General features: G+C 36.3%; 1 long non-coding RNA gene across 1 annotated transcript in view; it reads left to right on the forward strand.

Annotated features, from left to right (window-relative positions):
- Window positions 1-176: 176 nt before the first annotated feature.
- LOC125923112 (uncharacterized) overlaps window positions 177-12759 on the forward strand; it is a 26636-nt gene continuing 14053 nt past the window's right edge. Inside the window, exons 1-3 of the long non-coding RNA XR_007457904.1 lie at window positions 177-280; window positions 782-931; window positions 4492-4568. This is a non-coding gene — a long non-coding RNA (uncharacterized LOC125923112). The remainder of the gene's footprint in view (window positions 281-781; window positions 932-4491; window positions 4569-12759) is intronic.

Genomic DNA, 12759 nt, shown 5'->3' on the forward strand with positions numbered 1-12759 from the left:
ATTGACATATACGTGTCTGTTACAAATGTCAGTGGTTGGTTGGTAGGCAGCATCCAGTTCTGATTCACTTATGAATCTCCCAGCAAATCTAGCTCAGAAATTTGAGCTCAATAAATATTTCTTAAATAAGAGAGATTGTTTCTTATAATTCTGTTCTATTTCTTTATTTTAGGGGGAAATACTTCTTTCCTGCATCAGATGTTTCTTGAAGTATGGAGTGGGTGCCATGATCTAAACTCTCAATACTCTATTCCAGTGCTACTAACAAGTTTCCTGATGTGTAAGTTTGGCACATGCAGCCCACCTTCTCCCTTTCCCCTTTCCCATGGGAGTCAGGCCTCCCACAGAAAGTGTGCTTTCTACTCTACTGCTTCATATCTTAAATTTCACAGGGGCCTGCCTATGCCAGGGGATGCTTGGGTAAGCTTAACAGGATGGGCCCTTTGGGGGAGGTGTTTTTTTTTTTTTTTTTTTTCTTTCAGTTTTAGGAGCTAAGTTCACTGCCAGGGTAATTTAGGTAATTTAGTATCTGAACTTTTCATTTCTCCCTGGAAAATTCATATTGGGAGGGGGTCATAATCAAATTGAGCACATCTTTTTGGCTTTTAATTTTTAGAGTATTTTTAGTTATCATTTGATCTTCTTTTAGGAACTTCTGTTAATGTTGAAAAATGTAGGGGGACATAATTTGAGACAGCAATAGAGCAGGTTTTCACTTATAGCCTTGGGTACAAAACAGCCTTGGAGCTGATTTAGTGATACGTTGTTTTGACCCATTCAGGACATTCAAGGGAACAAAATCTATACCTGTGACCCCAGGAGATTCCACAAAAGGGAGAAGAGACCTTATGAAGATGCAAGCACAATTGCCCTAACTGACCTCTGACTTCTTGACCAAGAAGGATAACCATATCCGAAGTTGATCTCAGTGGTAAGCTGAAGGCATAAGGCAAGGGTCTTCATACATTTTGCTGACATACATTTTGCTGACATACCAAATAATTTTTAAGTTGATGTGTAAAATTTTTTGTCCTAAAATTAGTTGCAAAAGATGTAATTTCTGGTTAAAGTAAATATGAATATTTTAAAATAAAAAGGGTTAAGATGCATATAATCAAATCAAATTCCATAGAAATTGAATACTCATCATCATCCATTTTTATAGAAATTTACATTATTTTTTCTATGAGTTTGTATTTTCACTCTACTTCCCCACAAGAGTTTTAAAAATATATTTTTATGCTCAAATATATTATACTGCTTGTTCTGTCATTCTTTTCTGCAATAAAAATTTGTTTATAATTAAAAAAAAATTATGACTAAAAATTGTGTCAAATATTTCTTCTGGATTGAATTATTATTACAATTATGAGTACATAATTGATAATAACAGTGTTACAAATTTCTTTTTATTTTTTAATTTTATTAAACATTTTTTTTAAATGTTTATTTATTTTTGAGAGAGAGAGACAGACAAAGTAGGAGCAGGGGAGGGGCAGAGAGAGAGGGAGACACAGAGTCTGAAGCAGGCTTCAGGCTCTGAGCTGTCAGCACAGAGCCCAATGTGGGGCTTGAACTCGCAAACTGCGAGATCATGACCTGAGCCGAAGTCAGACGCTTAACCGACTGAGCCACCCAGGCACCCCACATTACAAATTTTTACACATAGCTACTAAAGAGAACTAAAATTTTATTGGAAATATGTCTCTCAATGAAATGGTTGGAGCTCCCTCTTCCCAAATAGTTCATGAATGTAATTTTTTGCTAGGAGACAGAATAGAAGACAGAAAAAGACAGAATAATACCACTCGGTACAGGACTTACCAAAAATGACTAAATGATTATTGTAAATGCATTTCAAAATGCATTTATATAAAATAGAATACTATATGTAGAAAACTGCGTATCTAAATCTCCATAAAAGATAGGGATGAATAATGATGTAAGAAATGGTTAACAAATGACAATGAACAGTAGTGTTTGAGTAAAACAATATAGATTTTCTGTATTCAGTAATCTTTAGGTGAAAATTAATGAAAATATTTTCTCCTGTGAGTCTGTATAATTGCTCAAGAAAATACAAAACATTGACTGACTTCTGATACATATTTCTTTTATGTATAACACTGATTTGTTTATTGGAAATTTGTAATTTTTTAACATCTTTTTCCTTGAAATCCACTGAAATATGTAACTGAGACATAGGAGAATGAGATTTTACATCAAGTTCTTTCTCATTTCTGAGCAGGTGTGCCTTGTAGCTGACTAGTATTTCCCAGAATGTTTTCCACAAATTTCCATATTTGAATTCCGAGACAGATATATGAAATCTTGCTGTGAGTTTGTTACCCAGATGAAGTAAGGCTCAACCTTCTTCAGTATTTCTCTTTGCTATCTCAACAGGATTCTTTGGCATTGTCAGGGAGTGGAAGCGGAAATAGTATTGGACCATTTCTGTGCTTCTCTCTTAACAGATGTATAAGATGAGGAAAATCAGGAAATCTTCCTACAGGCTTAGTGTGCCTCGATTAAATTAAATATTGACATTGGCATTAGCATTGTTTCTTTGGTGACTCAGATGCTTTTTTTTTTTAAGTTTATTTTATTTATTTATTTATTTTTACCATTTTATTTAATTTATTATTTTAATTTACATCCAAGTTAGTTAGCATATGGTGCAACAATGATTTCAGGAGTAGATTCCTTAATGCCGCTTACCCATTTAGCTCATCCCCCCTCCCACAACCCCTCCAGTAACCCTCTGTTTGTTCTCCATATTAAGAGTCTCTTATGTTTTGTCCTCCTTCCTGTTTATATATTATTTTTGCTTCCCTTCCCTTATGTTCATCTGTTCTGTGTCTTAAAGTCCTCATATGAGTGAAGTCATATATTTGTCTTTCTCTGACTGACAAATTTCGCTTAGCATAATACCCTCTGGTTCCATCCGCATGGTTGCAAATGACAAGGTTTCATTCTTTTTGATTGCCAAGTAATACTCCATTGTATGTATGTGTATATGTGTGTGTGTATACATACATATATATGTATACATATATATACACACATATATATATACATACATGGATGAAGAAGATGTGGTATGTATGTATGTGTGTATATATGTATACACAATATACATATATGTATATATGTATACGTATATGTATATACGTATACATACATATGTATACATATATACGTATATATATGTATATATACGTATATACACATACATGTATATGTATATGTGTGTATACATATATATACATGTATGTGTATATATACATATATATGTATACATACACACACACATACATACATACCACATCTTTATCCATTCATTCATCGATGGACATTTGGGCTCTTTCCATACTTTGGCTATTGTTGATAGTGCTGCTATAAACATGGGGGTGCATGTGCCCCTTCGAAACAGCATACCTGTATCCCTTAGATAAATACCTAGTACTATAATTGCTGGGTCATAGAGTAGTTCTATTTTTAGTTTTTTGAGGAACCTCCATATTGTTTTCCAGAGTGTCTGCACCAGCTTGCATTCCCACCAGCAGTGCAGAAGAGATCCTCTTTCTCCACATCCTCGCCAACATCTGTTGTTGCCTGAGTTGTTAATGTTAGCCATTCTGACAGGTGTGAGGTGGTATCTCATTGTGGTTTTGATTTGTATTTCCCTGATGATGAGTGATGTTGAGCATTTTTTCATGTGTCGGTTGGCTATCTGGATGTCTTCTTTGGAGAAGTTCTATTCATGTCTTTTGCCCATTTCTGCACTGGATTATTTGTTTTTTGGTGTTGAGTTTGAGAAGTTCTTTATAGATTTTGGATACTAACCCTTTATCTGATATGTCATTTGCAAATATCTTCTCCCATTCTGTCGGTTACCTTTTAGTTTTCCTGATTGTTTCCTTCGATGTGCAGAAGCTTTTTACTGTGATGCGGTCCCAATAGTTCATTTTTGCTTTTGTTTCCCTTGCCTCCAGAAGCTTTTTTGTACACGGGAACGTTTGCCATCGTAAGATCTGGGATGAGTGAGAGGATGTCTGTTTTTTATAAGTGGGAAAAGAATGATTTTTACAGGAAGTTGGAAAAACAGAATTGTTGTGACATTTCAACTTCAGTCATATTTTAGGCAGCTCAGTTTTAGGAAAGAGTAGATGAAAGTTGAATAAATGGGATTGATTTCCTAAAAATCATCTGTGTTTTCCTTGGAAAGTACTTATAGAATCCCAGTGTAGATAGACTCCAGTTTGAAAACTACTAAGTTTAAGACAATAAAATTATGTAGGGAATACAGTGTAGTTGCAGGGGATTCTGTTAATGCTCTTAGCCTCTTGGGCCTCTTGGCCTCTTCCCCATGGGCAAGATGCTGAATGGTGAGAAACTAGGTGAGAAAGCTCAGCCTTGTGGCCAGTTTTACTCTTGGAGCAAGGCTGCCATCAGGAATCATGCCTTCTGGTCTGTTTCTTTTTACTGCAGATTTTACAGGGACATGTCTTCAAGTGGGTGGAGGGGAGAGTCTCTGTCATCCTGCTCTGCCAGTCAGTGACTCAGTGGTAAGTATGCCTGCTCCCATTGGTGGTGCCTTGTTCCCAGCATCAGCTTTATCAGTAAGAGTGATAATTCTCAGCTGTCTACTGTTTTGCCTGTTTTTCAGTTTGTTCACAACTTGGTAGGAAGAAGGATGTGGTTTACTGTGTCCCCTAAATACTCTCCATTTTTAATAGTGCTATGAATATTAACACAATAAATATGTACTGTGAGTTTTCCTGAGTTCTTTTAGCCATGAAGTTATTATCAATGCTGCTTGCTTTTTTTCCTAATAGATTTGTGCATAGCAGTAAGTGTAGTTTGTTTTCAAATGTTATTTGCCAAGAGACTATCACTGGGCAATATACATAAAACATCAGGAGAGTTAAGTTCAGGAGAAAAAGAATTGCTCTGTAGCCTTAAAGAGTTCTTTAACATACACTATGTCCCAAGTTTCACAGGTGAATGAATACATTAAGGGGTTGACTCAGGAAATTGGGCTTGCTATTCTGTTTCTTCCTGTGCTATAATTTACCTAGGTTGCTAAGCCTTAGTTTGAACATTCATAAAACAATGGTATAAAGTATGGCCATTATATGAGAAAATAAGATTATAAAGCAAAATAAGGAAGTGATAACTAATAGAAGCTCTGGGCATAAATATCTCTCATATTTCAAGGAAATGGCACTTTTTAAAGGGACACAAACCTATGTTCTCTAAGCACTTGGGTCTTTATAAAATGACCTATGTTTTTGATTACGAAAAAATCTGTCAAGTTTAAAAGGTTTAATTTAACACAAAATAAACTCTTCTTGAATTCTCTACAATGGATTTGTGCAGATAATTCAAGTATTGTCCTACACTAGCAGAAATTTTGACTGACTTTGACTTTGTTGTGGTTATTGAAAGGAAGTTCTCCAGTAGAACCCTGCTTTTTAAAAGGAAACAGGTTCAGGAATTTCTGACAAGAAGAACCAAAAGATCACAGTTTTGATTCTTCTTTTCCTCTTGCCTCCAACATCTAATTTAACATCAAGTCCTATTGACCCTGTTTCCAAAATAGTATATCAAACATGACCAACCACTTCTCCATAGGTCTCCTGCTACTATCCTAGTACAAAATCAGTTGCTCTGATTTGGACAATGACAACAGCTTCTTGTTTGTCCATTCTTACCTTCTTTGTCATTAACCATTTAACAATATAAATCAGACTCTATCACTTCCCTATCTATACTTCGCTAATGTCTTTCTTTTGCATTGTAATAAAATCCAAACTCCTTATCATGGCCTATATCATCTATTCTACACCTACCTTATGGTCACTCTCCTATCACCTTCCTTGCTCATTATGTTTCAGCCATATTGTTTTTCCATCTTTGTTTGAATATTCCAAGCTCATTCCTACTTAGATTTTCTAAGGCCTGACTGAGAATATTCTCGTCAGTTAGGACTCAGCTCAAATGTTCACCCCTCAAAGAAGCTGATGTATGTCTAAAGAGCTCTTACTCTGTCTCCCTCAACTTTAATCATTCCCTATCCTGCTTAATTTTCTTTATCACATTTAGCACTACCTGAAATTATCTTATCTTTACATGTTTATTTTCTATCCCTCTGCTCACCCCCAATAGAATGTGATTCCATGATGGTAGAGCTGTTGGTCCTGTTTCCTGCTGTGTTGTCACAGTTTAGAATGAAGGTTGTCATTGATGGGAGTTATTAAATATTTGCTGAATGAGTGAATGAATTTTGCCAGTTTTTGCCAGCATATGGAGGTTTTTCCTTCTAGGGCAGAACTTAACCAAGCTACAAGATTGACATATAAAACCCTTATGTCAATATGTTAGTTTTCAGTGAGCAATATAACTGTCACATGGACTCAGATTTGCACTGATATGACCTGTTGAGGATTTTCTGCCTATGGGCTGACAAACAAAAGACTGGGGATTAAAGCAGAAACTTTTTGGGAAAAAATAGAATACAAGAAATGGGAATTAGATGGCTTGTATAGTTAAATATATCCATTTATTTAACAAATGTTTATAGGTATCTGACTGTGTTCTGTGCTAGGTACTGAAGAATCAAAAAGGAATAATATCAAGTACCAGCCCTTATGGATTTGCAGTCTAGTTGGGGAAGCCGGTGATAAACTGACAATTACAAATAAATGTCAAAAGTACTCTTTTTAGGTTAATGTCAGGGTGATATGTTTGGACCTAGAAGGGAAACTGAGCCTTGGGGGACTGAAGTGAGTTTCCCAGGAAATGTTATTTGAGCTCTGAGGAATTAGCCAGGCAGAACAAGGAATGGCATGGTGGGGGAAGGGTAGTGCTGGCAGAAGCTGCAGCCCAACCAAAGGTCTAGAACCTGGAGAAAGCAGGGCTTTCTAAAAACTCCAAGTAGATCTATGTGGCTGGAGTCGAGTTTGAGGTTGGAGCAGGGTAGGGTGAGAAGGCTGGTGATAAGAGCCATGGACTTCGGTTTGGACTTTATCCTGATAAGAGGTAAAAGGGAGCCATAGAAAGTTTTTGTTTTGGTGGAGAGATGGAGTTCTTCTTTCACATTGCCAGAGTACAGCCAGTACTTTGCATTCTTTTGTCACAAAGATTTTTCTATGAACATCTGGGTAAGGTCCACACTCCTTTTCCTTGCACACAAGACCTTTCCTTTGCTCACTCTCAGCCTTATATCTGCTGCTCTCCATTGTGTATTCTGTGCTCTAACCTGCCAAATTTCTCAGTTTCCAGACTCACTCTCCAATCTTTAATTATGCTTTTGTATCCCCCATTCCTGTTAGTACCCTCACCCACCCCACTTCCAAAAAATGTTATTGGATTATTCTTCCAAACTACAAAACTACATGTTCTTTGCAACAAGCCAAACAAAACAGAAATGTGCAAAGAAAAAGTTAAAACTTTCTTTCTTCCTCTTACCATTAAACCCATGTACAATGTGCTTAAAATATTTTTATGCTCTGAATGCTCAACTATATTTAATAAATACTCTAAAATATTTTTAACTAATGTAGATCTATGCTATAAAATTTGTACAGCTTTCACCCCCATTCCGCAAACAATATGGGCATCATTCCAGTACCTGATGGATGTCAGACCCTATGTTTTATCTCATTTCCTCCACAACTAACATATGAGGTAGATACTCTTATCCCCAGTGGGTAGATGAGGAACTGAGATGTGATTAGTTTGCCCAAGGTTGCACAGCTAGTGATTGTGGGAGCAGCAATTTGAACTTGGGGAATGTAGCTCTCAAGTCCACAGTGCTAGCCACTGACTTACTGTCTCCCAAATAACGCTATTTTTGTTCTTTTTAATAACTGCACAATGTTTATATTCAGAATTTATTTGGTCACGCCCTTACTGGTGAATGTTGAGGGTTATGTGTGTGTGTGTGTGTGTGTGCGTGCGTGCATGTGTTTTGCCACTACTTAAAATGCCTCAATGTGTAATTCTCCAAAGTGGGATTTGAGGTCAGAAGGCTCTCCAAAGTGGGATTTGAGGTAAGAGGGCTCATTCATTTATTTTTAAACAAAATCCAAACAAAAAAGTACCATTAGGATAACTGTGAATGCCTTTAAATAATGACTTTTTAATTATATAAATATTTTATTTTATTTTTTATTAAAATTTTTTAATTAATTAATTAATTAATTAATTTAGAAAGAGCATGAGCAGGGGAGGGGCAGAGATAGAGGGAGACAGAGAATCTGAAGCAGGCTCCAGGCTCTGAGCTGTTAGCACAGAGCATGATGTGGGGCTTGAACTCACAAACTGTGAGATCATGACCTGAGCTGAAGTCAGATGCTTAACTGATTGAGGCACCCATGTGCCCTATATAAAGATTTTAAATAAACAGTCTTTCATTATTACGTACATTGTTAAGACTCTGAATTTTGACAAACTGAGTTTAGCTGAGCTACCTGTAATAGCTTAGCTAATCATTTGCATTTGTATCCAGAAATGCATGTTTTAGTACCCAATTATCATAGTGAATATGCTAGTTATTTGCTAGCTTACTTTGTTTTGGAGACAAATGTGTCCAATCTTATTCAATAATTGTATAACGCATTTCAACACTTCAAAAACAGTGCCTGGGACTAGTATACAGCATGGCAGTTTATTCAGAGGTTGTTTCTTATATGGATTTTTTCTCCTGACTATACCTTCAGCTTATATCTTAGTTTGTCATTATCTCTTATAGTAGAACGTGCTCCCTAAATGACAGTTGATAAGTAAGTTATTAATATTGTTTTAAATACATTTTTTCTTGCATTATTGAATGTTCTTCCCCTTTAGAGAGCAACCTTGAAGATTTTATTTTTCATTTAGCTTTATGTATGTCTTCAGAGAAGAAAACTAAATCCTATTGCTTTCCTAAATAGCTATCTAATATCAGTTCTGAATTATTTTCTTGTTAATTAAAGAATAACCCAGATAGAAGTGCTAACTGGCATAGTGATAGTTTGCCTTTGTATTTTAGAACCTATTGGCCACCAATTAATACTGCATCTTGGTAGATATCTTCCTTCCCATCTCAGACAATAAGTTTCAAATGGCACAAATAAAGAATATACAATATTATCATCAATTTCTCCCAAAACTTTGAACAACCTCACCATGAATGACATTTATGTACTACATTTTTTTTTTTTAACCTACAGGCTACCATGTGGGGAAAAAATATGAGAAGGTTTTATTGACTAGATTTATTTTAATATTGAACATTTTTTTTACAATATCTGAGCTTGTGCACCAAAGATGTGACACAGGGTCAGAACTAGGGCAGGGATGCACTTATTTCAAATTCAGAATTTAAGAGGGTGCCAAATAGCTCTGTAATCAAGGTATATCCTATTTTGGTGTAATATTTTTTGAATAAAAATTAAGGCCAAAACATTAAAAATTTAAGTAAAGATCAGAAGAGATCTACATTCTGGTGTTTGGGGGACCATTAATCTGTTTGAATACTGGGTGAAAAATGAGTGGAAAAGGAGAGATCTCTCTGATTTCTTCTTTGGTTTAAAGACAAAATGGATCTAAACTTAATACCCCATCTCATACATAGCATCATTAGATTAGCATTATTTCAGTCAACATGGTAACTTTAATGAATTGAAACCATTATCTTCTATCATCTATATTTACTGTATAAACATGTCATTATCTTACCTATAAATTTGTTTAAAGTATTACACCACTTGGAAAGCTGAATGGAAATTTACAAAGAAATACAGCTGACCCTTGAACAGCACAGTTTTGAAATGTGGAGGTATACTTACACAGGGATTTTTGGGCATACTTATTTTTATTATATACAGTCAAACTTTTATGATTCAAGGGTTATGTATGTAGCATTCTAACACCCCACTTATACTTATTGATATTTTTAGCTTCTTAAGGTTTTCTTTTTTTTTGGCATTGTGGTTGATAAAACAGCACACCTTCATTTTGATATGCTGCTGGACTTCAGGTGAGGTTGAGAATTTTTCTGTATGTTTTTGAGATATTTGCATTTCTTCTTCTCTGATCTGTCCATTCATTTCCTCTTTTGTGCATTTTGTTGTTGTTGTTGGATTGCTTGTCCTTTATCATTTTTTTGGTGGGGGGGATGTTTATAGTAGTAGTAATATTAACCTTTTTTTCTAACATGTGTTCAAATAGTTTTTCCTCTTTTACATTCACTTGTCTTGATGTTTTAAAAGGCATCTTTTAACTTATAGAAATGTTTAATTTTTTATGTGGTTAAATCTGTTGGTCTTTCCCTTCATGGCTTTTGGGCTTCCTGAAATTGACAGATTTTTGGTATCTCTTTTCATTAAAGATTGGGACAGCCAGCCAAGACTCTTTGGAGAGTGCTTGATGGGCTTTGATAACTTTTGTCTCAGGCTCTTTTACTTGTGTTGCTACCTCCCACTCTCCTCCTTCTGAGGGATCTGTTCTTTTTTAGGATTTGTTATTATTACATTCAAGCAAAGCCTTTCTGACCTAGGAGTCATTTGTCACTTATAAAAGTGTGCTTGCATATCTTTACTCTGATTCACTATGTGCAGATTTTCTGTTTTTCTCCTTGTTTTAAGAAGCAATCACCATGTGGTCTTCTATTTTATGCTTTGTGTTTGGGCCATCTTCAGCTTCTGAGTTATTAAGCTTTTTAGAGGCACTCTAATGGGGAGGCATGCCCTTGGTATAAGAACTGTGGATGGTGAAGATAAATTGGTAATGTGGAGGTCATGGGCTTAATGGTGAGTTTGATTCTTTGATTATACCTGTATAATCCTGGGAGGTTGTTATAAGCCTCAGAGCCTTTTCCCATAAAATGGAAGTGATAATAATACTGCTCTGAGGCTACTTTTTGACAGTGCAAGAAAGGCCTCTAACAGTTAATTTAGATGTTTCTTTCTTTTTGGTCATGTTTCAAGAATATTTTAATGAGGTGAGGTCTTCACAAATTACCTTGGTACCCCTTTTGGCAAAACAAACTCTTTTATTTGCTGTCAGCCCATAAAAGAAGGATAAAATTTCTTGGCCTTAAAGACTGAAATCCTTTACAGAGTGTCTGGAATGAACTGCCTTTATTTCATTATTGAAAAGAGAAACTTTTAAACTCTTAGTGGAAATTAAATTTGAGACCATTTTACACAAACCATGGCTTAGGACCAAACATAGAGCATATGTAGGTAAAGGATAGACATGAGGGAGAAGAGTCTGGCCTGCATTTTGGTGGATTTCAAAATGTGCACAGAATTTGTTCCACATCTTCATTAGTGGGCTCAAAGAAAAGAAAGTTACAAGGGATCTAGAGTTACCCCCCCATGCTTGCCCCCTGCCCTCAAGCTGGTGATCATAAAACCAATTTATGAATGCAGTTTGTTAAATTGCTCAACTGATAGTATTTCTAATTTAAGTTCTTTTTTTTTTTAATTTTTTTAAACGTTTATTCATTTTTGAGACAGAGAGAGACAGAGCATGAATGGGGGAAGGTCAGAGAGAGAGGGAGACACAGAATCTGAAACAGGCTCCAGGCTCTGAGCTGTCAGCACAGAGCCCGACGCGGGGCTCGAACTCACGGACCACGAGATCATGACCTGAGCCGAAGTCGGATGCCCAACTGACTGAGCCACCCAGGCGCCCTCAACTGATAGTATTTCTGGATGTTAACTAATTTTAGAGGATTTGGGGCTGGGTATGGGGAGCTGAGAAGTGGATCTCAGGAGAAGTGGATCTCAGGAGAACTTATGCCTGACCCTGTGTAATGATCTGCTTTATTCTTTGCCTCCCACATCCACATTTGAGGCAGCATAGACCTGCTCTTAGATCTGAATCCGGTAGACAAGAGGAAAGAGGACTGACAAAACCAGATCCTAGTTTAAAAGTCTTGCTGTCCTTCAAGCTCAGACCTTGACGGGTTCAGACTTTATGCATGAAATCAAAGCAACTAACATATTTGAATGCCATGTTAAGACACTGTGAGATGGTGAGTGTATATGTAAGGGAGAGAAAGAAAGATAAGGGGTAAGGGAGATGGAATAGTGGGTATAGAATTAAGGCAAAGTTCTTGCCCTCAAGTAGCAGAAACAGTTAACTCAAATGCCTAGAAGGCCAACTACATTAAGTTAGTCAAGTGGTTTTGCACATGTAAGAAAAACAACATAGTGAGCAGGATGAATGACAACAGATACTTGTGTCACTAACAAAGGAGGTGGTGGGGGCTATGGCAAACTGAAGTGTGCATCTCCGTTTACCAGGAGTAGCCCATGCAATGATCTAGCAGATCTAGTTCTCAAAGTAGGGTTCCTGGACCAGCAGCATCAGACTTGCCTGGAAACTTATTAGAAATTATAGTTTTCAGGCTATCCCTGACCTACTGAATCAGAAATTCTGAGGGTGGGGTCCTGCATTCTATATTTTAACAATCTCTCTGTGATTCTGATGCTCCCTAAAATTTGAGTGCTGCTTTGTGGGAATTTGGACCCAGTGTTGCCAGATTTTTTGATTTTTCAAAAAGATGCTAGAAAACTAAATTTTATGGAACTATACAGATTTTTAGATATTAAAAACTACAGAGAGTATATGTAATTTGGGGAGGGCCGTAGAAAACTACTTGTATAGGCCACACTGTAACCAAAGAAAGTACATCTGTGGGCCTTGTGGTCTCCATGCCTCCAGTTTCAACTTATAAATCAAATATCATGTTGACAATGA

Source organism: Panthera uncia, chromosome B1 (assembly GCF_023721935.1).
Source record: "Panthera uncia isolate 11264 chromosome B1, Puncia_PCG_1.0, whole genome shotgun sequence".
NCBI lineage: Eukaryota > Metazoa > Chordata > Mammalia > Carnivora > Felidae > Panthera > Panthera uncia.